Below are 11,238 nucleotides of genomic sequence, written 5' to 3'. Positions count from 1 at the left end.
TCACACCCTCATGGAACATCAGCTGATAAAGACGGGTCTCAAGACACCATCATGCGACACTCTGAAGAAGGCGAAAGACTCGCCGAAACATGTCAGGTAAAAAATTAACCTAAAACATAATTGTCTGCTTTTAATGAATCAGTCAAATATCAATAATAAGAAGACAAAATGAACCTAATACAAATAAATGAATGCTTAATAACTCCCCTGCACATGCTCCTAAAAATCCAAACCTTCACCTGTAAATAAAACGTCCCGACCTGAAGACATCTTAATGTTATTATTTTGTTATACACACAGTGCCGCCAAGTGGAATCAAAAATTTGTTTTTATTTTAATTTTCACGTACTGCACGGTGCCCTTTTGACGAATCCGACTGAAAATGAGTCAGAAAAGACTCAAGACAATGATCTTACTCTCTGCCGAATTTTGTGACGTTTTGGCAAAAGGCGTGGCTATTAAGGTGCTGAAAAGTCCGATTGTACTCTGTGGCAACAAAAGCTCCGGCAACATGACTCAGATGATCCTATCTTCTCGAAGTTGTACACATTTGAGGATACTTCAGCCCTGAAGACATCTACCAACTTATTTTACATCGTAGTAGTAGCGCCACCAACTGGTAAAAGCTAATACAAGTTATTTTCTTGGATGTTTTTCTCCGTGCAACTCAACAAGGTCGCCCTCATATATGCTCGGATGACTGTTTCGGCCATGAGGATGTCACAATACGAAATTCGTGATTTTTCGTGAAAAGTTGTGGGAGTGGCATTGCACTGTTCGGCAATAAAACAAAGCTGATTATGAGGTTCTAAATATGAACGACAACTCGTAAAACTTTACACACACATCAGGCCGAGCAAATTTATCAATATTTTATACGTTAGTTGTGCAGCTTTTTTGAAATGGCTCGCCATGGCCCTCGAGAAATGTTAAAAAAAAGCAGCTCTGGTTGAGTGTTTCACCTCGCTTTTTGTAAATTTTATGGAGTACAGTGAACCCTCGGTTATCGCGGTTAATGGGGACCGAGACCATCCGCGAAAACTGAAAATCCGCGAAGTAGCGGCGCACCTTCAAAAATGCTTAAAAAAAATATACAATATATATAATAAATATATAAATATATATATATATATATATATATATATATATATATATATATATATATATATACGGGGAGAGAGAGAGTGAAATTCATGTTATAACAAAAAAACCAAATTATTATTAAAACGTATTGTTTTTTTATTCCCCAGCCATTCTTTTTGTATTTATTTAATTACTCCGACTTTTACCTGCTGGTACGCCGTCCGGTGTGCCCTGTGAAATGAAAGGTGGCATTCTTTATTTATTTATTCATTTATTCATTCATAACTGACAGCCTCGCGCTCCGCTCGTGCCCGGGCAGAAGAGGTGCTCCAATTTGGCTTAACTGTGACACACGCCCGTCCTCCTCCCCCGGAGCTTCCATTCGGTTAAACTTAGGGGCCGCTTGGCACCGCCCGTGCCCGGGGAAGGTGCTCCTCTTCGGCTTACTGTGACGCGAGCATGCCCTCCTCCTCCGGAGCTTCCATTCGGTTAAACGTAGGGGCCGCTTGGCACCGCCCGTGCCCGGGGAAGGTGCTCCTCTACGGCTTAACTGCCACGCACGCTGGCCGGAGCTCTGGTACGGTCCGAACCGCGCGAAACGTCGCCACCGATCGTGTCCGGGGGAACGTGCTCTTCTTCGTCCACTCTCCTCTTCGCCCACGCTCTTCTTCGGCGCACGCCGGCCGTCTAACCGCTCCAGCGCCCCGTCGTGCCGCTCGGCGAAACTACAATGCCCCCGAATATTTTTTAGACCCGCGAAGCACTGAACCCGCGAAAGGTGAACCGCGAAGTAGCGAGGGTTCACTGTATGTATAAGACCAAGACCTACAAAAAAGTCTCTTGGAGCAATGAGCTAGGTTTTACAGGAAGTCGGCCATTTTGAATTTACTTAAAAGGGGGCGGGTCACCACAATGGACTTTGTGTAGAAATTATTATTGGGGCCCGAGCAGCGACCGCGGCGAGGTCCCTATTGTTTTTGTAGAAGATATTATTACTTTTATTATTATTATTATTATTATTATTAGGGCCTGAGCAGCGACCGCTGCGAAGTCCCTATTGTTTTTGTAGAAATTATTATTATTATTATTTTTCCGATTGTTCGATCGCATTTTTGACCCCCGAAACATGCACAAAAACTCACCAAACTTGGCAGTCTCATCGGGCATGGCGAAAAATTTGATATTTTAACGTCTAATATGAACAGGAAGTGAGTTATGAATTTTTGAAAGTCCGACTTTTGCCCTTTTTTGCATGTTTACAGGGGTCATTCTTTTGCACCCTGATCCTAAAGGCTTCATCTGATTGCCTTAAAATTCTGTCTGTAGCATCTGAAGACCTGGCACAAACACTGGGGCTAAAATTTTTTGTTTCCAAAATACTATATGACGGGGGCGGGGCATCAAAGTTTTCACTTAAGATATCCTTCGCCGCAATGGACAAAATGCTTAATAACTCTCCTGCACATGCTGCTAAAAATCCAAAACTTCACATGTACATAAAGAGTCTGTACCTGAAGACATCTATATGTTTATATTCAGTTATACACCTTGCGCCAATCAATATCATTTTTTACATTTTGACGTACTGCACGGTGCCCTTTTAACGAATCTGATTGAAAATTGGCTAGAAAAGACTCAAGACATTGATCTTACTCTATCCCTATTTTTGTGACTTTCCTTCGAAGGGCGTGGCTATTACGGTGCCGCAGAGTCTGATTATTCTCCGTGGCAACAAAAGTTCCTGCAAAATGATTCAGATGATCCATCTTCTCGAAATTTTTCACATTTGAGGATATTCAGGCCCTGAAGACGGCTGCCAACTTATTTTTGATCGCAGTGGTAGCGCCACCAACTGGTTAAAACAAATACAAATTATTTTCGTTGATTTTTTTCTCCGGGCAGGTTAACAAAATCTACCTTACATTTGCTCGGATGAGTGTTTAGGCCTTGAGGATGTCACAATACGAAAGTCTTTCGCCTTCTTCAGAGTGTCACATGATGGTGTCTTGTGGCCCGTCTTTATCAGCTGATGTTCCATGAGGGCGTGACTTACCTGTCACAAGAATGAAGGCAAGTCACGCCCCCCGCTGTCCGTTCACTCCGCCAAAATGCTGCTCCAGGTGGTAGAGAGGATGAAGGCTCCCTTGTCTCTGTTCATGGTTTTTATGCCTCGCTTGCAGATCTCAATGGCCTCTCTGATCCAGCGCTGTTGTTTGTTCTCTTCGGTGCGGATGACCCTGCCCTTCTCCCGGTCCATGATGTGGTTTTCCCTTTTGCAGTGGTCAGTGATTGCAGATTTGTAATGTTCATGTTGTGCTTGTTCTTTGACTGCTCTGATTTTTCATTTTTTTGACAGGTAAGTCACACCCTCATGGAACATCAGCTGATAAAGACGGGTCTCAAGACACCATCATGCGACACTCTGAAGAAGGCGAAAGACTCGCCGAAACATGTCAGGTAAAAAATTTACCTAAAACATAATTGTCTGCTTTTAATGAATCAGTCAAATATCAATAATAAGAAGACAAAATGAACCTAATACAAATAAACGAATGCTTAATAACTCCCCTGCACATGCTCCTAAAAATCCAAACCTTCACCTGTAAATAAAACGTCCCGACCTGAAGACATCTTAATGTTATTATTTTGTTATACACACAGTGCCGCCAAGTGGAATCAAAAATTTGTTTTTATTTTAATTTTCACGTACTGCACGGTGCCCTTTTGACAAATCCGACTGAAAATTAGTCAGAAAAGACTCAAGACAATGATCTTACTCTCTGCCGAATTTTGTGACGTTTTGGCAAAAGGCGTGGCTATTAAGGTGCTGAAAAGTCCGATTGTACTCTGTGGCAACAAAAGCTCCGGCAACATGACTCAGATGATCCTATCTTCTCGAAGTTGTACACATTTGAGGATACCTCAGCCCTGAAGACATCTACCAACTTATTTTACATCGTAGTAGTAGCGCCACCAACTGGTAAAAGCTAATACAAGTTATTTTCTTGGATGTTTTTCTCCGTGCAACTCAACAAGGTCGCCCTCATATATGCTCGGATGACTGTTTCGGCCATGAGGATGTCACAATACGAAATTCGTGATTTTTCGTGAAAAGTTGTGGGAGTGGCATTGCACTGTTCGGCAATAAAACAAAGCTGATTATGAGGTTCTAAATATGAACGACAACTCGTAAAACTTTACACACACATCAGGCCGAGCAAATTTATCAATATTTTATACGTTAGTTGTGCAGCTTTTTTGAAATGGCTCGCCATGGCCCTCGAGAAATGTTAAAAAAAAGCAGCTCTGGTTGAATGTTTCACCTCGCTTTTTGTAAATTTTATGGAGTACAGTGAACTCTCTGTTATCGCGGTTAATGGGGACCGAGACCATCCGCGAAAACTGAAAATCCGCGAAGTAGCGGCGCACCTTCAAAAATGCTTAAAAAAAATATACAATATATATAATAAATATATATATATATATATATATATATATATATATATATACGGGGAGAGAGAGAGTGAAATTCATGTTATAACAAAAAAAACAAATTATTATTAAAACGTATTATTTTTTTATTCCCCAGCCATTCTTTTTGTATTTATTTAATTACTCCGACTTTTACCTGCTGGTACGCCGTCCGGTGTGCCCTCTGAAATGAAAGGTGGCATTCTTTATTTATTTATTCATTTATTCATTCATAACTGACAGCCTCGCGCTCCGCTCGTGCCCGGGCAGAAGAGGTGCTCCAATTTGGCTTAACTGTGACACACGCCCGTCCTCCTCCCCCGGAGCTTCCATTCGGTTAAACTTAGGGGCCGCTTGGCACCGCCCGTGCCCGGGGAAGGTGCTCCTCTTCGGCTTACTGTGACGCGAGCATGCCCTCCTCCTCCGGAGCTTCCATTCGGTTAAACTTAGGGGCCGCTTGGAACCGCCCGTGCCCGGGGAAGGTGCTCCTCTTCGGCTTAGTGTGACGCGAGCATGCCCTCCTCCTCCGGAGCTTCCATTCGGTTAAACTTAGGGGCCGCTTGGCACCGCCCGTGCCCGGGGAAGGTGCTCCTCTACGACTTAACTGCCACGCACGCTGGCCGGAGCTCTGGTACGGTCCGAACCGCGCGAAACGTCGCCACCGATCGTGTCCGGGGGAACGTGCTCTTCTTCGTCCACTCTCCTCTTCGCCCACGCTCTTCTTCGGCGCATGCCGGCCGTCTAACCGCTCCAGCGCCCCGTCGTGCCGCTCGGCGAAACTACAATGCCCCCGAATATTTTTTAGACCCGCGAAGCACTGAACCCGCGAAAGGTGAACCGCGAAGTAGCGAGGGTTCACTGTATGTATAAGACCAAGACCTACAAAAAAGTCTCTCGGAGCAATGAGCTAGGTTTTACAGGAAGTCGGCCATTTTGAATTTACTTAAAAGGGGGCGGGTCACCACAATGGACTTTGTGTAGAAATTATTATTGGGGCCCGAGCAGCGACCGCGGCGAGGTCCCTATTGTTTTTGTAGAAAATATTATTACTTTTATTATTATTATTATTATTATTATTAGGGCCTGAGCAGCGACCGCTGCGAAGTCCCTATTGTTTTTGTAGAAATTATTATTATTATTATTTTTCCGATTGTTCGATCGCATTTTTGACCCCCGAAACATGCACAAAAACTCACCAAACTTGGCAGTCTCATCGGGCATGGCGAAAAATTTGATATTTTAACGTCTAATATGAACAGGAAGTGAGTTATGAATTTTTGAAAGTCCGACTTTTGCCCTTTTTTGCATGTTTACAGGGGTCATTCTTTTGCACCCTGATCCTAAAGGCTTCATCTGATTGCCTTAAAATTCTGTCTGTAGCATCTGAAGACCTGGCACAAACACTGGGGCTAAAATTTTTTGTTTCCGAAATACTATATGACGGGGGCGGGGCATCAAAGTTTTCACTTAAGATTTCCTTCGCCGCAATGGACAAAATGCTTAATAACTCTCCTGCACATGCTGCTAAAAATCCAAAACTTCACATGTACATAAAGAGTCTGTACCTGAAGACATCTATATGTTTATATTCAGTTATACACCTTGCGCCAATCAATATCATTTTTTACATTTTGACGTACTGCACGGTGCCCTTTTAACGAATCTGATTGAAAATTGGCTAGAAAAGACTCAAGACATTGATCTTACTCTATCCCTATTTTTGTGACTTTCCTTCGAAGGGCGTGGCTATTACGGTGCCGCAGAGTCTGATTATTCTCCGTGGCAACAAAAGTTCCTGCAAAATGATTCAGATGATCCATCTTCTCGAAATTTTTCACATTTGAGGATATTCAGGCCCTGAAGACGGCTGCCAACTTATTTTTGATCGCAGTGGTAGCGCCACCAACTGGTTAAAACAAATACAAATCATTTTCGTTGATTTTTTTCTCCGGGCAGGTTAACAAAATCTACCTTACATTTGCTCGGATGAGTGTTTAGGCCTTGAGGATGTCACAATACGAAAGTCTTTCGCCTTCTTCAGAGTGTCACATGATGGTGTCTTGTGGCCCGTCTTTATCAGCTGATGTTCCATGAGGGCGTGACTTACCTGTCACAAGAATGAAGGCAAGTCACGCCCCCCGCTGTCCGTTCACTCCGCCAAAATGCTGCTCCAGGTGGTAGAGAGGATGAAGGCTCCCTTGTCTCTGTTCATGGTTTTTATGCCTCGCTTGCAGATCTCAATGGCCTCTCTGATCCAGCGCTGTTGTTTGTTCTCTTCGGTGCGGATGACCCTGCCCTTCTCCCGGTCCATGATGTGGTTTTCCCTTTTGCAGTGGTCAGTGATTGCTGATTTGTAATGTTCATGTTGTGCTTGTTCTTTTACTGCTCTGATTTTTCATTTTTTTGACAGGTAAGTCACACCCTCATGGAACATCAGCTCAAGACACCATCATGCGACACTCTGAAGAAGGCGAAAGACTCGCCGAAACATGTCAGGTAAAAAATTAACCTAAAACATAATTGTCTGCTTTTAATGAATCAGTCAAATATCAATAATAAGAAGACAAAATGAACCTAATACAAATAAATGAATGCTTAATAACTCCCCTGCACATGCTCCTAAAAATCCAAACCTTCACCTGTAAATAAAACGTCCCGACCTGAAGACATCTTAATGTTATTATTTTGTTATACACACAGTGCCGCCAAGTGGAATCAAAAATTTGTTTTTATTTTAATTTTCACGTACTGCATGGTGCCCTTTTGACGAATCCGACTGAAAATTAGTCAGAAAAGACTTAAGACAATGATCTTACTCTCTGCCGAATTTTGTGACGTTTTGGCAAAAGGCGTGGCTATTAAGGTGCTGAAAAGTCCGATTGTACTCTGTGGCAACAAAAGCTCCGGCAACATGACTCAGATGATCCTATCTTCTCGAAGTTGTACACATTTGAGGATACTTCAGCCCTGAAGACATCTACCAACTTATTTTACATCGTAGTAGTAGCGCCACCAACTGGTAAAAGCTAATACAAGTTATTTTCTTGGATGTTTTTCTCCGTGCAACTCAACAAGGTCGCCCTCATATATGCTCGGATGACTGTTTCGGCCATGAGGATGTCACAATACGAAATTCGTGATTTTTCGTGAAAAGTTGTGGGAGTGGCATTGCACTGTTCAGCAATAAAACAAAGCTGATTATGAGGTTCTAAATATGAACGACAACTCGTAAAACTTTACACACACATCAGGCCGAGCAAATTTATCAATATTTTATACGTTAGTTGTGCAGCTTTTTTGAAATGGCTCGCCATGGCCCTCGAGAAATGTTAAAAAAAAGCAGCTCTGGTTGAGTGTTTCACCTCGCTTTTTGTAAATTTTATGGAGTACAGTGAACCCTCGGTTATCGCGGTTAATGGGGACCGAGACCACCCGCGAAAACTGAAAATCCGCGAAGTAGCGGCGCACCTTCAAAAATGCTTAAAAAAAATATACAATATATATAATAAATATATAAATATATATATATATATATATATATATATATATATATATATATATATACGGGGAGAGAGAGAGTGAAATTCATGTTATAACAAAAAAACCAAATTATTATTAAAACGTATTATTTTTTTATTCCCCAGCCATTCTTTTTGTATTTATTTAATTACTCCGACTTTTACCTGCTGGTACGCCGTCCGGTGTGCCCTGTGAAATGAAAGGTGGCATTCTTTATTTATTTATTCATTTATACATTCATAACTGACAGCCTCGCGCTCCGCTCGTGCCCGGGCAGAAGAGGTGCTCCAATTTGGCTTAACTGTGACACACGCCCGTCCTCCTCCCCCGGAGCTTCCATTCGGTTAAACTTAGGGGCCGCTTGGCACCGCCCGTGCCCGGGGAAGGTGCTCCTCTTCGGCTTACTGTGACGCGAGCATGCCCTCCTCCTCCGGAGCTTCCATTCGGTTAAACTTAGGGGCCGCTTGGAACCGCCCGTGCCCGGGGAAGGTGCTCCTCTTCGGCTTACTGTGACGCGAGCATGCCCTCCTCCTCCGGAGCTTCCATTCGGTTAAACTTAGGGGCCGCTTGGCACCGCCCGTGCCCGGGGAAGGTGCTCCTCTACGGCTTAACTGCCACGCACGCTGGCCGGAGCTCTGGTACGGTCCGAACCGCGCGAAACGTCGCCACCGATCGTGTCCGGGGGAACGTGCTCTTCTTCGTCCACTCTCCTCTTCGCCCACGCTCTTCTTCGGCGCACGCCGGCCGTCTAACCGCTCCAGCGCCCCGTCGTGCCGCTCGGCGAAACTACAATGCCCCCGAATATTTTTTAGACCCGCGAAGCACTGAACCCGCGAAAGGTGAACCTCGAAGTAGCGAGGGTTCACTGTATGTATAAGACCAAGACCTACAAAAAAGTCTCTTGGAGCAATGAGCTAGGTTTTACAGGAAGTCGGCCATTTTGAATTTACTTAAAAGGGGGCGGGTCTCCACAATGGACTTTGTGTAGAAATTATTATTGGGGCCCGAGCAGCGACCGCGGCGAGGTCCCTATTGTTTTTGTAGAAAATATTATTACTTTTATTATTATTATTATTATTATTATTATTATTATTATTAGGGCCTGAGCAGCGACCGCTGCGAAGTCCCTATTGTTTTTGTAGAAATTATTATTATTATTATTTTTCCGATTGTTCGATCGCATTTTTGACCCCCGAAACATGCACAAAAACTCACCAAACTTGGCAGTCTCATCGGGCATGGCGAAAAATTTGATATTTTTTAACGTCTAATATGAACAGGAAGTGAGTTATGAATTTTTGAAAGTCCGACTTTTGCCCTTTTTTGCATGTTTACAGGGGTCATTCTTTTGCACCCTGATCCTAAAGGCTTCATCTGATTGCCTTAAAGTTCTGTCTGGAGCATCTTAAGACCTGGGACAAACACTGGGGCTAAAATTTTTTGTTTCCGAAATACTATATGACGGGGGCGGGGCTTCAAAGTTTTCACTTAAGATTTCCTTCGCCGCAATGGACAAAATGCTTAATAACTCTCCTGCCCGTGCTGCTAAAAATCCAAAACTTCACATGTACATAAAGAGTCGGTACCTGAAGACATCTATATGTTTATATTCAGTTATACACCTTGCGCCAATCAATATAAATGTTTACATTTTGACGTACTGCACGGTGCCCTTTTAACGAATCCGACTGAAAATTGGCTAGAAAAGACTCAAGACATTGATCTTACTCTATCCCTATTTTTATGACTTTCCTTCAAAGGTCGTGGCTATTACGGTGCCGCAGAGTCTGATTATTCTCCGTGGCAACAAAAGTTCCTGCAAAATGATTCAGATGATCCATCTTCTGGAAATCTTTCACATTTGAGGATATTCAGGCCCTGAAGACGGCTGCCAACTTATTTTTGATCGCAGTGGTAGCGCCACCAACTGGTTAAAACAAATACAAATTATTTTCGTTGATGTTTTTCTCCGGGCAGGTTAACAAAATCTACCTTATATTTGCTCGGATGAGTGTTTAGGCCTTGAGCATGTCACAATACGAAAGTCTTTCGCCTTCTTCAGAGTGTCACATGATGGTGTCTTGTGACCCGTCTTTATCAGCTGATGTTCCATGAGGGCGTGACTTACCTGTCACAAGAATGAAGGCAAGTCACGCCCCCCGCTGTCCGTTCACTCCGCCAAGATGCTGGTCCAGGTGGTAGAGAGGATGAAGGCTCCCTTGTCTCTGTTCATGGTTTTTATGCCTCGCTTGCAGATCTCAATGGCCTCTCTGATCCAGCGCTGTTGTTTGTTCTCTTCTGTGCGGATGACCCTGCCCTTCTCCCGGTCCATGATGTGGTTTTCCCTTTTGCAGTGGTCAGTGATTGCTGATTTGTAATGTTCATGTTGTGCTTGTTCTTTTACTGCTCTGATTTTTTCATTTTTTTGACAGGTAAGTCACACCCTCATGGAACATCAGCTCAAGACACCATCATGCGACACTCTGAAGAAGGCGAAAGACTCGCCGAAACATGTCAGGTAAAAAATTAACCTAAAACATAATTGTCTGCTTTTAATGAATCAGTCAAATATCAATAATAAGAAGACAAAATGAACCTAATACAAATAAATGAATGCTTAATAACTCCCCTGCACATGCTCCTAAAAATCCAAACCTTCACCTGTAAATAAAACGTCCCGACCTGAAGACATCTTAATGTTATTATTTTGTTATACACACAGTGCCGCCAAGTGGAATCAAAAATTTGTTTTTATTTTAATTTTCACGTACTGCATGGTGCCCTTTTGACGAATCCGACTGAAAATTAGTCAGAAAAGACTTAAGACAATGATCTTACTCTCTGCCGAATTTTGTGACGTTTTGGCAAAAGGCGTGGCTATTAAGGTGCTGAAAAGTCCGATTGTACTCTGTGGCAACAAAAGCTCCGGCAACATGACTCAGATGATCCTATCTTCTCGAAGTTGTACACATTTGAGGATACTTCAGCCCTGAAGACATCTACCAACTTATTTTACATCGTAGTAGTAGCGCCACCAACTGGTAAAAGCTAATACAAGTTATTTTCTTGGATGTTTTTCTCCGTGCAACTCAACAAGGTCGCCCTCATATATGCTCGGATGACTGTTTCGGCCATGAGGATGTCACAATACGAAATTCGTGATTT

General features: G+C 43.1%; 1 long non-coding RNA gene across 3 annotated transcripts in view; it reads left to right on the top strand.

Annotated features, from left to right (window-relative positions):
* Positions 1-5: 5 nt before the first annotated feature.
* LOC148314577 (uncharacterized) overlaps positions 6-11,238 on the top strand; it is a 28,128-nt gene continuing 16,895 nt past the window's right edge. Inside the window, exons 1-7 of one of the 3 annotated variants that reach the window (XR_015841668.1) lie at positions 6-96; positions 3,264-3,364; positions 3,440-3,540; positions 6,789-6,889; positions 6,965-7,050; positions 10,329-10,429; positions 10,506-10,591. This is a non-coding gene — a long non-coding RNA (uncharacterized LOC148314577). The remainder of the gene's footprint in view (positions 97-3,263; positions 3,365-3,439; positions 3,541-6,788; positions 6,890-6,964; positions 7,051-10,328; positions 10,430-10,505; positions 10,592-11,238) is intronic. The other 2 variants (XR_015841667.1, XR_015841669.1) reach the window with 2 other exon arrangements.

This window comes from Idiotropiscis lumnitzeri, unplaced genomic scaffold (genome assembly GCF_059441095.1).
Source record: "Idiotropiscis lumnitzeri isolate Australia: NSW breed Sydney's pygmy pipehorse unplaced genomic scaffold, RoL_Ilum_1.0 HiC_scaffold_266, whole genome shotgun sequence".
In the NCBI taxonomy this organism is placed as follows: Eukaryota; Metazoa; Chordata; class Actinopteri; order Syngnathiformes; family Syngnathidae; genus Idiotropiscis; species Idiotropiscis lumnitzeri.
Note: the sequence above shows the minus strand (reverse complement) of the source record. Positions and strands in the feature narration are given on the sequence as shown.